The sequence below is a fragment of the Condylura cristata genome, unplaced genomic scaffold (assembly GCF_000260355.1).
Source record: "Condylura cristata isolate star-nosed mole 26May11 unplaced genomic scaffold, ConCri1.0 scaffold00026, whole genome shotgun sequence".
NCBI lineage: Eukaryota > Metazoa > Chordata > Mammalia > Eulipotyphla > Talpidae > Condylura > Condylura cristata.
In genome coordinates this window covers 18,401,344-18,415,421 of record NW_004567127.1, presented here as the reverse complement: position 1 = coordinate 18,415,421, position 14,078 = coordinate 18,401,344, and the positions used below count along the sequence as shown (strand labels likewise).

Genomic DNA, 14,078 nt, shown 5'->3' with positions numbered 1-14,078 from the left:
CTCCTTGTTAATTTCACCAACCCACTCCACCAACTACTTCACTTGATTTCAACTGAATTTTTATCATTTGTCTTCTCACTAGAGCTCCTTGGAGGTATAGGGGCTAAGTTTGTTCTTTACATCTCTCAACTCTTTAAACAATTACCGGCACATAGTAAATTCTTGATGTGTTTTGATTAATGAATATTTTGTGAAACTATGAAAATATTTGCATCTGAGAAAAATGAAATTTGTCATCGAAATTTTTCTAAGGTCAGGGAAGTGTTCATAATATACAGATTGGTAAGAAAATGCCAATCCGGTCCTCCCTGGTGGCGCAGCAGGTTAAAGCACAGCACTAAGAAGCTTAAGCCACTTTCGCATGAGTTCGATTCCCGCCTGCCCCAGAGGAGATCCACATGGTGTGGCAGACCTCTCCTGACCCGCCCGCTGCTCCCCTCAGCAGTGTACTTCGTTGATCTGCCTGTTCTGCTCCCCGTTCTGTCTCTGGTGAATCCCCTCACCCTCCTCGTCTCTGGCCTGTACCCCAATTCTATATGAATAAATAAATAAATCTTTTTAAAAAAGAAAAGAAAAGAAAATGCCAATCCACTGTGGGTTACCAGGTAATGCTTGATAGTTATCTCCAGCTGTCCTAACTAATGATGAATGGTCCTTGTTACAGCCAGAAAATCTAAACAAGATGACAGGGAGCTGAAGAGAAGAAAACAAATGCAGAAGCTTGAGATCTGGCTGGCATTTTTTAAAAAGACTGGATTCTAGGATGATTCAGAATAGTTCCAGTCATATGATGAGCCTTTTGGTAGATTTCTTGCACAGACAGGATTAATGAGTTCAAAATGAATTTGCATGTATCTCCCCAGGGAAGGAATAGGCTAAGCTTTATGATGCTAAGTGAAATGGAGAGTAATTCATGTAATAGTATTATGTGCAAGCATACAAAATGGCAAAAAGAGGTATGAGACTGTCTTATCCAAAAATCAGGTATAAGGCAAAGTATAACCAAGGCCTGAGGGAATTAGTGGGAACATAGAGTTCTGGAAAGAAAAATGTGACTCAGCAGAACCAAAAAACATCTGTCAGGGTATAGTTAGTCATGGAGAAATTGGCAATCATGAGTATGCATTTTGTGAAAATAATTATATATTAGTCTAACTGTTAACAATGGGACTGAAGTTAACCAGTTTTGAAAACCCATACAACAAAATTATTATTATTATTTTGGCGATTCAAAATAATTCTGTTAAATATCTAGAATAATTTACAGGAGTTTTACCAAAAAGTTACCATATAGTATTAGTATATTCCAAAAACTATAATTGTAGAAAACAAGTTGCAGTTAAAGATTTGTAATTTTAGTATACAACTATCTTTGTAAACCTAAACTTTTCAAATTACTTGTCAAATTTCAATTTGATAAATTTTATTCTACATACAATGTTGATAAAGTAGATAAGTCATACACATAAGTTTGGAACTTTGTTTTAGTAGAGGAGTTATTTAAGATGAAAACCCTTTACTTATGTTCGTATTAATATAACACATATGACTTACTTGTTATCATGTTATGTATTTCATAGCTCCCACTTCCATAACTTTTTCTACCTGACATGTGCACTAAATCTGATGAACAGAAATCCATTCATTCTGGCCCTCCCTGGTGGCGCAGCAGGTTAAAGCACAGCACTAAGAAGCTTAAACCACTTCAGCATGAGTTCGATCCCTGCCTGCCCCGGAAGTGACCACATGGCGCAGGCAGACCTCTCTTGACCAGCCTGCTGCTCCCCTCAGCAGTGTACTTTGTAGATCTGCTTGTTCTGCTCCCCACTCTGTCTCTGGTGAATCCTCTCACCACCCCTGCACCTCTGGCCTGTACCCCAGTTCTGTAATGTATAAATAAATAAATCTTAAAAAAAAAAAAAAAGAAATCCATTCATTCGATAAATTCTTGAATATCTTCCAGAATCTGAGCTTCCAGCTGGACTCTGAATATACAGAATGGAAAGACTCCTTTTCTTATTAAGTATGTCATCACTCCTATTTGTTATCCCAATTTTAATGGTTCGAATGATTTTCTGTCAGCCTTCTGGATTGGATGTCAAGCAGTCTTAACAATGTTACTTATTAATAAACTGTTTCATACAAAACATGACATATATGTCATTCCATTGAACATTTACCTTTTATTTTTAAATTCTTTTATTTATTCCTACAGAACTGGGGTATAGGACAGAGAGGTGGAGGGTGAGAGGATTCACCAGAGACAGAGCGGGGAGCAGAACAGGCAGATGGAGGAAGCACACTACTGAGGGGAGCAGCAGGCAGGTCAGGAGAGGTCTGCCGTGCCATGTGGTCACCTCCCGGGGCAGGCGGGGATTGAACTCATACGGAAGTGGATTAAGCCTCTTAGTGCTGTGCTTTAACCCGATTCGCCACCAGGGAGGGACCTGAACATTTATCTTTAATTCAGAAAATTATCTGTGTATTTAAAGAACCTATACTGTATCATTTAAAATGTATGACTGAACTTTTAAAGTTTTATATATTAAAAAATGTACCCCAATATAGAAACCCTAATTCGATAAAAAGGCAAGAAAAGACAGGTAGATGTAGGATTCTTCAGATGAAGAATAAAACAGTCGTGGAATAATTATTTTAAAGGAATTTGGATAAAACACTTCATTTTCTGTTATGTAATTCACTTGCTGACATTTTATAACATAACAGTTCAGCGTGCTCTGAAATTTCGGCCTGTTACTCATTTAATCACTTGCTGCCGTTAGAGGATGATACTCCATCCTATTATACCAGTTTATTTTCTAAACAGAACTTTCAAGCTGGGAAGCCTTTTCTAAGTAAGCTCAGTTATTTCCATACTAAAAGCTTATGATGCTCGTGACATATACTACGTTACTTATAGAGGATGCTTATGGTGCCAGGACAATATCTTTATAATCGGCTATTAAAATGACCAAATAAAAAAATCTAGTATTAAGCCTGGACCTTAACGTTAGGACTAGTATTTGTCTGCATCTCCTAGCATCTATGGATTTTTAACCAACATCCTGCTTTATACACCTTGAGCGTGTAGACTGTGTGTGGGGTAATCTATCTGCAGCCTATTTTATGAGTCTCATTTGTAAAATATCTTGCAAGCTACCACAGAGCTTCCACAGAAAGCAGCAGTAATGAAGAGATTGGCTGCCCTACCTCTCCCTAGAAGATTGAGAAGCCAGTGCCAGCAGGGAATGCCTTTTCTTTAGCCATATCCCCAGTGCCAGACACGCAGTAGGCTGTCATATCTGTTAAGCTTTGTTTAAAGAATGGAAGGTGTTGGGACTTGCTGTGAGAAGATTCACCTCCCACTGAGGTGATGGGAGACACTTTCCAGGAAGAAAGCAGTATTTAAACAGAGAGGGGGAGGAGCTTTAGGCCTGTTGGAGTTGAGGTGCACCATCTGCAATGCCCAGAGGCTAGAAGATGACTCATGGCTGGCTTTGGGGTTCCACTAAGGTGTCTGAAATCCCTTAAGAAAGGGACTCACTGGTCATGTTATTCTGAGAAACTGTGCCGGGGGCACATCAAGAAACACAGGCAGGAAAGACAGCTGGAGGAAGCAGGAGGACGGAAGGTCTTGGGGTAGAGAAAGTTGCACCACAGGTCAAGCCAGAGCCTGGAAAAGAAGGTTGGCAGCTCAGAAATGATAAGCTTTAGATACATTCAAGTTGAGAGGGCTTGATTGCCAAGAAGCATGCCCAGCACAGGGAATATGGTTCCAAAGCTTGGGAAGAGATTGTGGCTAGAGAAGGAGGAACCGTGACCCCAAAGTCATGGCAAAGATGTAAAAGTGGACAAACTCTCCAGAGAGAGGTCTATAGTGACAGCAAAGCCATGCGCATGCAGCAGCCACTGACCCAGCCTAGCTCAAATGAAGGCGAAGTGCATGGACTCAGGAATTTGGAAACAGTGCAGAGACAGGCCCTCTCTCTTGCTCTTGCCCACTCTGTTCCATCTTTCCTTTTATCTGGTTCCACTTTTTCCTGCAGGTGAACTCCACTTGGTATTACCTGGGTGATGCCAACAGCCCCGATCCACATCTTCTTGGCTCTGTCACACTAGTGTCCAGCCACCAGGTGCCCATTCCTGAGTCAGTTGCCATTGTCCTAGCTATCCCAGGTCTGATCATGTGTCTACTCCTGGGGCCATTGGGCAGGTCTACACTGGAGGGAGCAGGCTGGGTGAACAGAACAGGGCCTGGACTGAGACTGGGAGGTGACCACGTTAGGTGGCTGGAGAAGGAAGATAACTCAGGAGAAAAGTAGAGAAATAGCCAGAGAGATAGGGAGGACAGGAAGACTCTCTAGTGCTAAAGGAGGAGTTTCTCCTTTTAGGAGGTCATAGCAGCAAACAGGATGCCAGCTGCATGTATAATTTTAATGGCTAATAAAAGACTTAACTGCAGAAAATCGACTGTAGTTCTGAGGTATATAGCAAAGGGGTGGGGACAGTGGTGGCGGGTAGGAAGCAGAGGGGTCAAAACGGGAGGGAAGAGCACAGGGACTCTGGATCGGGGTGCTGTGGCAGTGGAGACCTACGGGGACTGCACCAGAGGAGAGAAACCAAGCACTGTCAAAAACGGCCAATGATGTAAGAAAATAAACAAACTGGATTGAAAAAAATAAAAGTCTTAACTGCTAAAAATAATCGGGCCATAGATCTGGTCATGTTTCTCACTTTTTTGTGCTAAAGTAAGGAAGGTCACTAGAGATTATATAAGGGAAAAACACATTGGGTTCTCTCCATTCTTCAGATCAATCCAGCAAATATTTATCCATCCCCTATCCTGTACGTGAAGCGTGATGTTAAGGGCTGGGGACATAGAAATGAGGATGGGTTCTTGTTCTGAAGGTATGAGGTAAAGGACCACGTGAAGCTGTTTATTGAGCACCTACTATGTGCCAGACCTGTGCTGATCAACCAAGAGGTGCAAGGGCTTTAGACCGCCTTCTGCCTGTCAGTGGCCAGAACCCGATTTACTTTCCACCACATTCATTGCCCCTTACTGAAGTTATTTGTGATGTCATTCTGTTGTGTGGAAGCTTCATGCAGTTGGGAATATCTGCCTTGCTCTCCACTGGGGGTCAGCCCCTCTAACCCTTGGATCAGATTTTCACCCAATGAATGGACAATAACCTAGACATAGCCCTGACATGATGTCACTTTTTGAGAATCCAGGAAATCTGGAAAATAGATTTGTTTCTCTGCATTGAGTCTCTTTTCTTCTAATCTGCTATCATGTTGCCAGTGAAAAATTTGAAAATATTCCCTGGCTCTCAGTACCAGTCTATTTCTATTATTTTCAATTATTGAAAAGGGACAGAAAATACTATTCTAGCATACGCTCAGATATTACTTTTTTTTTTTTTTAAAGATTTATTTATTTGTGCATACAGAACTGGGGTACAGGCCAGAGGCTCAGGGGCAGTGAGAGGCTTCACCAGAGACGGAGTGGGGAGCTGAACAGGCAGATCGACGAAGTACACTGCTGAGGGGAGCAGCAGGCGGGTCAGGAGAGGTCTGCCACGCCATGTGGTCACCTCCGGGGCAGGTGGGAATCTCCAAACCTGACTTTCCTATAGCTGATAGTATCATCCCTGAAACATGGATTGATGGCCCCAAAGATACATCAGTGGAAGATGCTCTAGAAAGAACCTGTGTGCCCTCTCTAAAAACACTGGAGGAGGAGGTAATGGAGGCAATGGGGATCCAGGAGACTCGGAGTCACAAGAAGGTCTATTGGTACTGATGAGTCTGGAGACAGCAGCTTCTCTGCTTGTCTTGCCTTGGCTGGGCCGCTTCTTCAGACATCAATAAAGCCTTGCATTGTTCTCTAAAAAAATAAATAAATAATAATGGCAGGTTATTTCAGTTCCTGCTTCATAGCTACGTCGGGCATGACGTAAACGCCAGTTATCAAAAGTAATCACATCACCTGGATTCATCTTGAAAGTAAAGTTGAATTCTTTATAGTTCATCAGGTCAATAAACTCCTTCAGCGCGGCATAAAAAGGCTGGACCCTTTCAACAGGTACGTCGAATACTGTATCTCTGGTTGCATTATTGAAGTTGATGAGAACCACTTGGCCTTTATCATCTAATTCTATAATTTTGTGTTTGGATAGCACAGAGAATTGGAAGTAATCCACTCCAATGTATGTGAAGTCCACATAAGTGGAGGACAAAATTTGAAATGCCCGTGGATTTTTTTCTTTGAGCTTTCAGCATATATTAAATCCATCTACAATTTCTGTATCTCCCCCTGTGACTGCTTGTTTTATGCAATGCAGAAGCTGAACCCCAGGTGGATGATGGAGAGCTAGATAATCAGTGTGAAAGCTTAGCTTCCCAGTTTTGTAAGCCACATTGTTTGCATTAATTTTGTCTTGAACTTGCCAAGTATGTCCATAAAAGGTGAGAAAGAGGAAACCAATCTTCTTCCCAAGTTTCAAAATTTCTCCTCGTTTATCTGCCGCTCTGGTGATTCTTACTATGCCTACTTTCTTGAGGCTGAAGAGTCACTTGTATGCATGTTCATCACTTCTTAAAACATCTTCAAAATCCAGATTAGGTAGCTGGAGCTCTGAGCCCCAGTACTGACATTCTGGCAAAAACAATTCTTTTTGGAGGTTTTCTCTGGCCTTCTGTGAGAAGCATCTCTTCTTCAGCCAACTGGCGGAAGTGGCTTTAGCTTCTCAGTGCTGTGCTTTAACCCACTGCACCACCAGGGAGGGCTCAGATATTACTTTTTTAATCTCCACAATAACCTTGTAAGAGGTAGGCAAAATCATATACATGTCACTTAACCCAAAGCCCAGGGAGGTTAAGTAACTTGCTCAAGCTCACACTGGGAATTGGCAGGGCTGGGATTTGAACACTTCACACCATCCTATACTGCCTTCGAGGTGGAACACGAAGAGAGGACATTTGCTATGAAAGCTAGTGGAAGCATGTTGTGTATTTAAGTCCCCCTTTCTTTCCCTCCACATCCGCCCACACCTCCCAGTGTACCCTGCCTTCTGAAGCTGACCCTTTCTCTAGTTCCTGGCCTCAAAGTGAGGGGAATTTCCAAAAGTAAGTCAAGCCAAAGCCTGGTGTTATTAGAGAATAAAAGACTCCTTCTTTTGCCTTGTTTCAACTCATTTAGTCCTTAATGTTTTTCTTTTTCACACCCACATTTACTTTTCATTCCAGAGCAGAGAAAAAAAGAGACTATATGAAAATGACTGCCCCCCAACATGAAAAAAACGCTCTTCAGCATTTGTGTAATTCATTAAGAAATATGGGTCATGATTATAATTGATAGAGGTTGGGTTAAAGGGGTCCTTCTGACCTATTTCCTGCTTAGGCCTTTTCTCATTGATGAATTCATGTCCTAGTTGTCATCCTGACGCCACCATCCAGGCTCAAATGAACTTGCCAGGGAGTCCCATGATCCTCCTTCCTTGAGAGCCCAATTCCAGCTTCTGCAGCCGACCCCTTTGAGTCCCCTCCTGACTCTTCTGTGGTGCGTCACTGCCCCAAACATAACCTAGGCTGCCTATGCCAACCTCTGAATGTGCATCTGGGAGCAGGTCAGGTGACCCCAGCACCTGGGTGTCCAGCCCCAGTCATACCTTCATGCCTTCTGCATAACCTTTAAAGAAACTTAACAAAGCATTGGTGGTGACAAGGACCCGTGCCTACTCATCCTGGGAAAAATCACCCTGGACCATCTTCCTGCTTTCCAGCTTGTAATGGTTCCAGTAATCAGTAAGGGCAGTGAAGAGAGGAAACTAGAGCCCCTGGGGGCAGCAGTTCTCATATGTGCATGCATGTGTGTGCATGCTTGTGTGTGTGTGATGTTAGGGAATGGAGGCAGAAGTTGGGGAGAACTTTATTTTCATAAGAGGGAGTAGCATGGCACTGACGTTATGAATAAGTACTATTAGCTTCCACCAGCTGCCTCCAAACACCCTGAGAGAGGGAAAGAGGCCTCATTCCCACCATGAGAGGGTCATGTCACTCCCTTCTAGTGCACTGACACAGAAGGCAGCAAGGTCTTCATAGCTGGGATGTTGTTGCAGCTCTTCCAGATAGGATTCATTCATTCTAATTCTCAGCTGGGTTTTGGTACAGTGGGTGAGGAATGTTCCTCATCTACACAGGGGGTGACAACAGGCCAGTAGGAGAAGCCATTCTTAGGGCTTTCTCACAGATAATTCCAGGTGCCTGTGTTAATCAAGGGAGCTGCTATCTTCCTTGTAATTCAGCTCTGCCCATTCTGAGCCTTCCTGATAGGATTGGAGTCTCTGCAGATAACTTCCACTTATCTCTGCTTTGATCTTCAACACTGACAGCCTGGTTCAGTGGAAATCTGGTCCCAGATCTCTGACCAAGTCCTTTTCTATTGCTAAAGAAGTGTCAGTGCTGACTTTGCTTCCCTCTGTGCCTGTGACCTATAGGGTGGGGCGTGAATTATCTACATCAGCATTTCAAAGAGAAGATTAACAAGTGCAAACACTTCAATTAATCCCAGAGCAAGGTACCCTGGGTTTTGAGGTCATGTGAAATAGCTACCTCTTGACATCAAAAGTGGTCATGGAAAAACGGTACCCACTTCCTGTGGGGTGTGTGCATGCATGTGTGATCCACTTGCTCTCCTAGAGCATTAGTTTCCTGATCTGTAAAATGGGCACAATTGGAGAGCGGTCTGGCTTTCCTATTCAGTGTTGTACTGTCTTAGACGTGGGGGCCAGGGCTCATTGTCACGGCTGCTATCTGCTAGCTGTATTGAAGAGCTGCTGTTTCCACATTTCTTTTTAAAAGTTTTTAATTGACATTAATTTTTCTCAGGAGTAGAGCTCAGTTTCTACGAGCATAATTTCTAAACTGACTTAGTTCAGAGCATCTAATGTTTCCAGGTAGAAACTGATTGAGAGTCTGAGCCAAATTTAGACCCACTATTTCTCTGTTACTGGAAGTAGCTCAGCTATTAGGAGCCATTTGCTGTGGGCCAGTTTCTTTTGTTTAGCACTGACACATGCTGTCATTAAGATTATTAGTGCCTTAGCACTGCCTGTTACCTGAGACCCAGTGATGCAGCTGGTGCAGACACCTCACCAGAGGGACAGAGTGCGTGATGCCCCCCTCGGGGAAGGCTCGGTGGGTGCCTCCACATGGCATGGTAGTGTCCAACCATTCCGAGTTCAGCAGAACGTTTTCCCATTCTGGAGAGGACCTTGGGGAGGGGAGCGCTTGAGAGCGACAGATCCGAGAACGAGGCATGGAGCAATTTTCTGGCTCTATGACTTGCATGTAAGAGTCTCCTAGCAAAGTCCTTGCATTCTCCCTCCAACTAAGAGCTGCTTAGGGAGGAAGCAGTAGGGTGGGTCAATCAGGGGAAGGAGCTCAGTTGCTGATGAGGGACTGGAAGGAGACTGACGACAGTCATGATGTGCTTTACACAGATATTGCTTTACAAAGCTGGTTTGCTTTACAAACCAATGTTACTTTAATTAAGAAAATAAAAAGCAAAACCTCCCAAACATCAAGTTTCCAAAACCTTCTTGACACTGTAAGTGACAGTGCCTTTTCCCTAATTGCCTGCCTCCATCTTCAGTGAGCATCAGTCTAAGTGAGCGGGTATCCTTTTACCAAAACACTTCACATAATTGTTTTACCAGTGCTGGTGAACAGGTCTGGCTAGATGTTAGGATGGAGCTACCAAGGTGTCCTCAGTGCTGCCTGGGCCCTAGGATTATGTAGTCGACTCCTTGTGAATATCCCCAGAAGCAGATACTGCATTTTCCCTCTTGAGAAACTGAGATAAAGTATCTTCAAGTACTTGCTCAAGACCACGTGCGGGGTGAGGCTCAGAACTGGGCATAGAGCTGCTTCTTTGGCACCAGACTGTGTGCCCTCAGGGGTGTCCAGCCTGCTAGCCCCAAGCACTGGACTCAGGGTGAGGAAGGAAGGGGCACTGGGCAGTTCTAGAGGTTCCCCTGCCTTCAGGGGAGACGGGAGGTGAAGCTTGAAATAGGAGCTAACATCATGGGGAAAGCCTGTGCCAAGTGCTTGACTCTGCCGGAAGGAAGCGCGGAGAAAGGACTCCTCTCTCTGCGTGGAAAACTATTTTGTCTTTTCAATCCCACCTGGCTAACTAGAATTATAACATATGAAAATGAGTCAGATTTCAAAAACTAGGAAAAGGTGCCTTTAGCAAACAACAAAAAAGGTCATGTGGCTTTGAATAAAATTCCAGAGCCTGGCTTTATTGGCAGCCTCTGGGCTGTGGTGGACAGGGAATGTTTAGACACCGCCCTGCTTTCTTTCATAGCTTGTTTGTTCTAGCATTGTCTTTGCTCTTTCTGGGTGAGTACAGCTCCCTGTAACAGCTAACTTGACTTCATCTCAAAGCATTAAGCCTGATATAAAATCTCTTCATCAGTGCCAAGGGGAAGAGCAGCAGGCCCTGAAGCTGATCCTCCCTGCCCATACCTGTTAAACCACTCAGCTGCTTTGATCAATCAGCCCAGGAGACAAACCAAGCCAAACCCACCCAGCCCTCACATTCACCCCCAAACAGCTGTTAGATTGATGCTTAATATTTCGCTTGCTAGCACAAGTGAAAGGCAGTAGTGGTACTGTTTTGATACTGTGGACCAAGCCCGAAAACTTGACCCATCTCTCTACGTGTTGAAAGTAACAAAAACCAGTATCATGATCCAAAGGCCTTTTTGGAACAGACCTGGGAGGACAAACTTGGTTTCTAGACAAACTCAGAGTTGGTCTTCCCTGGCCCCCATAGGAGAGAGGCACTTCCTGGCGATATTCCTCAGCTCTGCCTGCAAATCTTCTGGGGTGGAGGGTGGGAGAGGCCCAGAGGGGCTCTAACAGCTTTTAACCTTCCTGGAAAGCACAGATGGAGAATTCGCCAGCAATCGCTTCAAGCTATTCAACATCCTGCCTCCTTGCAAACCAACACAGTTGGCCAGTTAAGGCCTTGATTAACTTGACATTTTAACTTTTCAAGAAAAACAGATCTTCCAAGAAACAGAGACCAAGGATGTCAGGCTTGCACGTGACTTACGTTCTCCTATGAAACAGAAATGCCCAGCACTGGTAAGATGTAATAATGCTTTCCTGAGCCCATCCCCAGGAGAAAGAGTGGCAGGAAGGATGAGTCTTTTTCCTTATCTGCTCAGAAGAATGATACATTTTTCTAAAAAAAAAAAAAAAAAGATTTATAATGTAAGAAACTTGTTCAGATATATTTCCCCTAATTATCAATAAATCAAAAAGCAATAATAGGATTGAGCTAGCTAAGTCACAGTGGTGGACTGTGAGACCTGCCTGCCCATGTCACCCCCTGCAGGCTGGCTCTAGGTCCTTGGGTCTGTCTGTCTGTTTTAGGGAGCTTTCATTTTTTTTGTAAGCCATTAAAAAAAAGAAAAAAAGGACAACTTTAAAAGACTCTTTCCACTCCCTTTGAGACTGACACTCTCTGTTGCTTCTTGACAGGAGCTTCCATAGTCAGCGGTGAGAACTTGCAGTGTGCTTTGTTAAAACCTCTATGATTTGATTAATCTATAGGGACCAGAATGGTAAATCTAGACACTGACAAAGAAGCACCGCAGAATATAACCATCTTCTTGGTAAACTAGTTTTCCCACCTACCACTCTCAAAGCAATATAGGCTTTGTTGTTCCTCCGGGATCTCAAGTGCTTGTAATAAATTCTTTGAAATGTCCAAATAAAAAGAACAACTTTATACCTTTTAAGAGCCATGTTAGGCTCACAGCAACATTGAGCAGAAGTTACAGAGATGTACCACGTGTACCTTGAACACACACACGCCACACACCTCACACACACAGAGGCTTCCTCATCATCCATATCCGCACCAGAATGATGCATTGTTACGGCAGATGCACCTTCACTGACACATGCTTATCACCCAAAGCCTGGTTTCAATGTCTGGCCTCTCTTGCTGTTGGACACATGTGTATTGACATGCTCCCCTGTGCTCCACTGTCAGAGGGGGCCGGTCCGAAAGGGCCTCTGTGCGTTGACTGGTCACAGAAGTATGAGATACCTTAGGCATTTGGGTGACATTCTTGCTCTTGGGTGGTGCTCACTTTCTCTGGATTGTTCCAAAGCACTGAATTTCCTTTCGTGTGGTCAACCAAAAAGACTTCCCCTCGTTGAAAATCAGCCTTCAGATGCCCTGACTGGAGGGCAGCGCTGGCTTCAGCAGCCTAGAATGCATCACCACCATTTTGTACTGCTGGAGAAACATGAAATTGTGGAGTTCAGGTCCCTGGCAGCGATTTCCTGAGTTGAAATCTTGTGGATTTGTCATGCCTGCTATGCTCTTTGAAAGAAATTGTTCGTCTCTGTAGCTTCAGTTTAGAATTGACATAGAACCAACGTTTGTTGGGTTGAATTGAATAATGAAAAGGAAAATGGCACTGCTTTTATCTAATATCTCTATGAATGCAGCCTCTGTGTCCCTAAATGTATCTTCCAGAACAGCGATAATAAAGGGAGTGGTGGGGGTGAGGTTCTTTGTGACCATGAACTGCCAGGACACTCCCTCATTGCTCTGGTTCACACTAGGTTCCTGTTACCTGTCCATTGTGTTCTCTGAAATGCTTAGAATGGTGCCAGGTATAGTGTAAGGGCTTAATGTACTACTGTGGAATGAATGAATAAGTAATGCTTTTTCCTCCCAAGATGGGGGTCTTGCAGACTGCAACCTGGGCAGGTCCTTTCCAGTTCTGGATTTAGGTGCACAGGGGCACTAAGGCACAACCTTGCACCCCCCCTCAGAGCTGGGGCTGACCCTCCTGGAGTGACTGCACCCCTTGAGGAGTCATTTCCTTTCAAGGACCAAGCCCGAATACTTGACCCATCTCTCTTCCCTGTGCAGCCCTATGTTACCAGTAAGGCATCACACTGCCAAGCTCCCTCGCTCCCTGGTGTCAGTATTTGGGAGAAACTAACAGGAGACTGGAGAGCAGGAGGCGAGAAGCCAGGCTATTTCCCTCCATTGGTAGCCCCTTCTTTGGTCAGTGCACTCACTGTTGGCAATACCTCCTTGATGAACCCTCAATCCAGGGTTCTGGTAACACCACCTATTGTATCTCTGTTCCTAGGAATGGCAGCAAATGTCTGCTCTTATTCCTCTTACAATTGTCTCTTTGGTTTCTCGAAAAATCCATTATCTTTGTGACCAATCCCTTGCATCAAATCCATTCTGTTTGAAAAACCTAGAGTGGCTTTTGGTTTCTGACTAGATTAATGGGTAGAACATGCAAACGCAAATACTGACTTCACGAGAGCTCCTTTCTTCCCTCTGAATCTCTGGGATGAAGTTATTTCGCCATGGGCATCTGCCTCACAGATATTGTCATAATCAGCTGTTTATGGAAGATCGCTGAAATTCAGGAATAACTGGTCAATTGTAAGTAAAGCAATGTGCTATTAATTAACATTCATGCAAACTTTCTGCATGCTGAAGAATGCTGGGTGTTTACTCCTTTCGGAGCAACCATTTGAAGGATCCCTTGTTGAAGAAACTGGAACAGTCCTTGACAATCGCTTTGCTTGCCGAGCAAGGCTGGAAGCAGCTGTGCTGCCTGATTGTCCTTCAGCGCTGGGCCATCTTGTGCCAAAGCCTTCTGTCCTCTCACTTTTGGAAGTCACTGTGTACCCCACACAGGAATCAGGGGAGACACCCCCAGGGACATGGAAGCTGACTCAGGGCTGTGGGCTCGGGTTGAGCTCATTAGAAGAACATAGATTTTCCAGCTGGAATATGCATCTCCTGAGCTGTGTGAATTTGGGAAAACACTTTAAACCTCATTTTTCCCGCTCTAATGTCAAATGAGAAGAAAAAAAAGCTTGCTATCAAGCCTACATTAGCTAAGTGCTGACGCTTCTCCTTTGTCAGAAACACAGTATTTAAAGTAACACGTCAGATCTAGTAAAACCCAAAGCATGCCTGCATCCTCTGCAGATATATCAGAAGCAAACCA

At 44.0% G+C, this 14,078-nt stretch overlaps 1 pseudogene; it reads right to left on the bottom strand.

The window, feature by feature from the left end:
• Positions 1-5,867: 5,867 nt before the first annotated feature.
• On the bottom strand, positions 5,868-8,147 carry LOC101618773 (annotated as a pseudogene).
• Between the last annotated feature and the right edge of the window lie 5,931 nt (positions 8,148-14,078).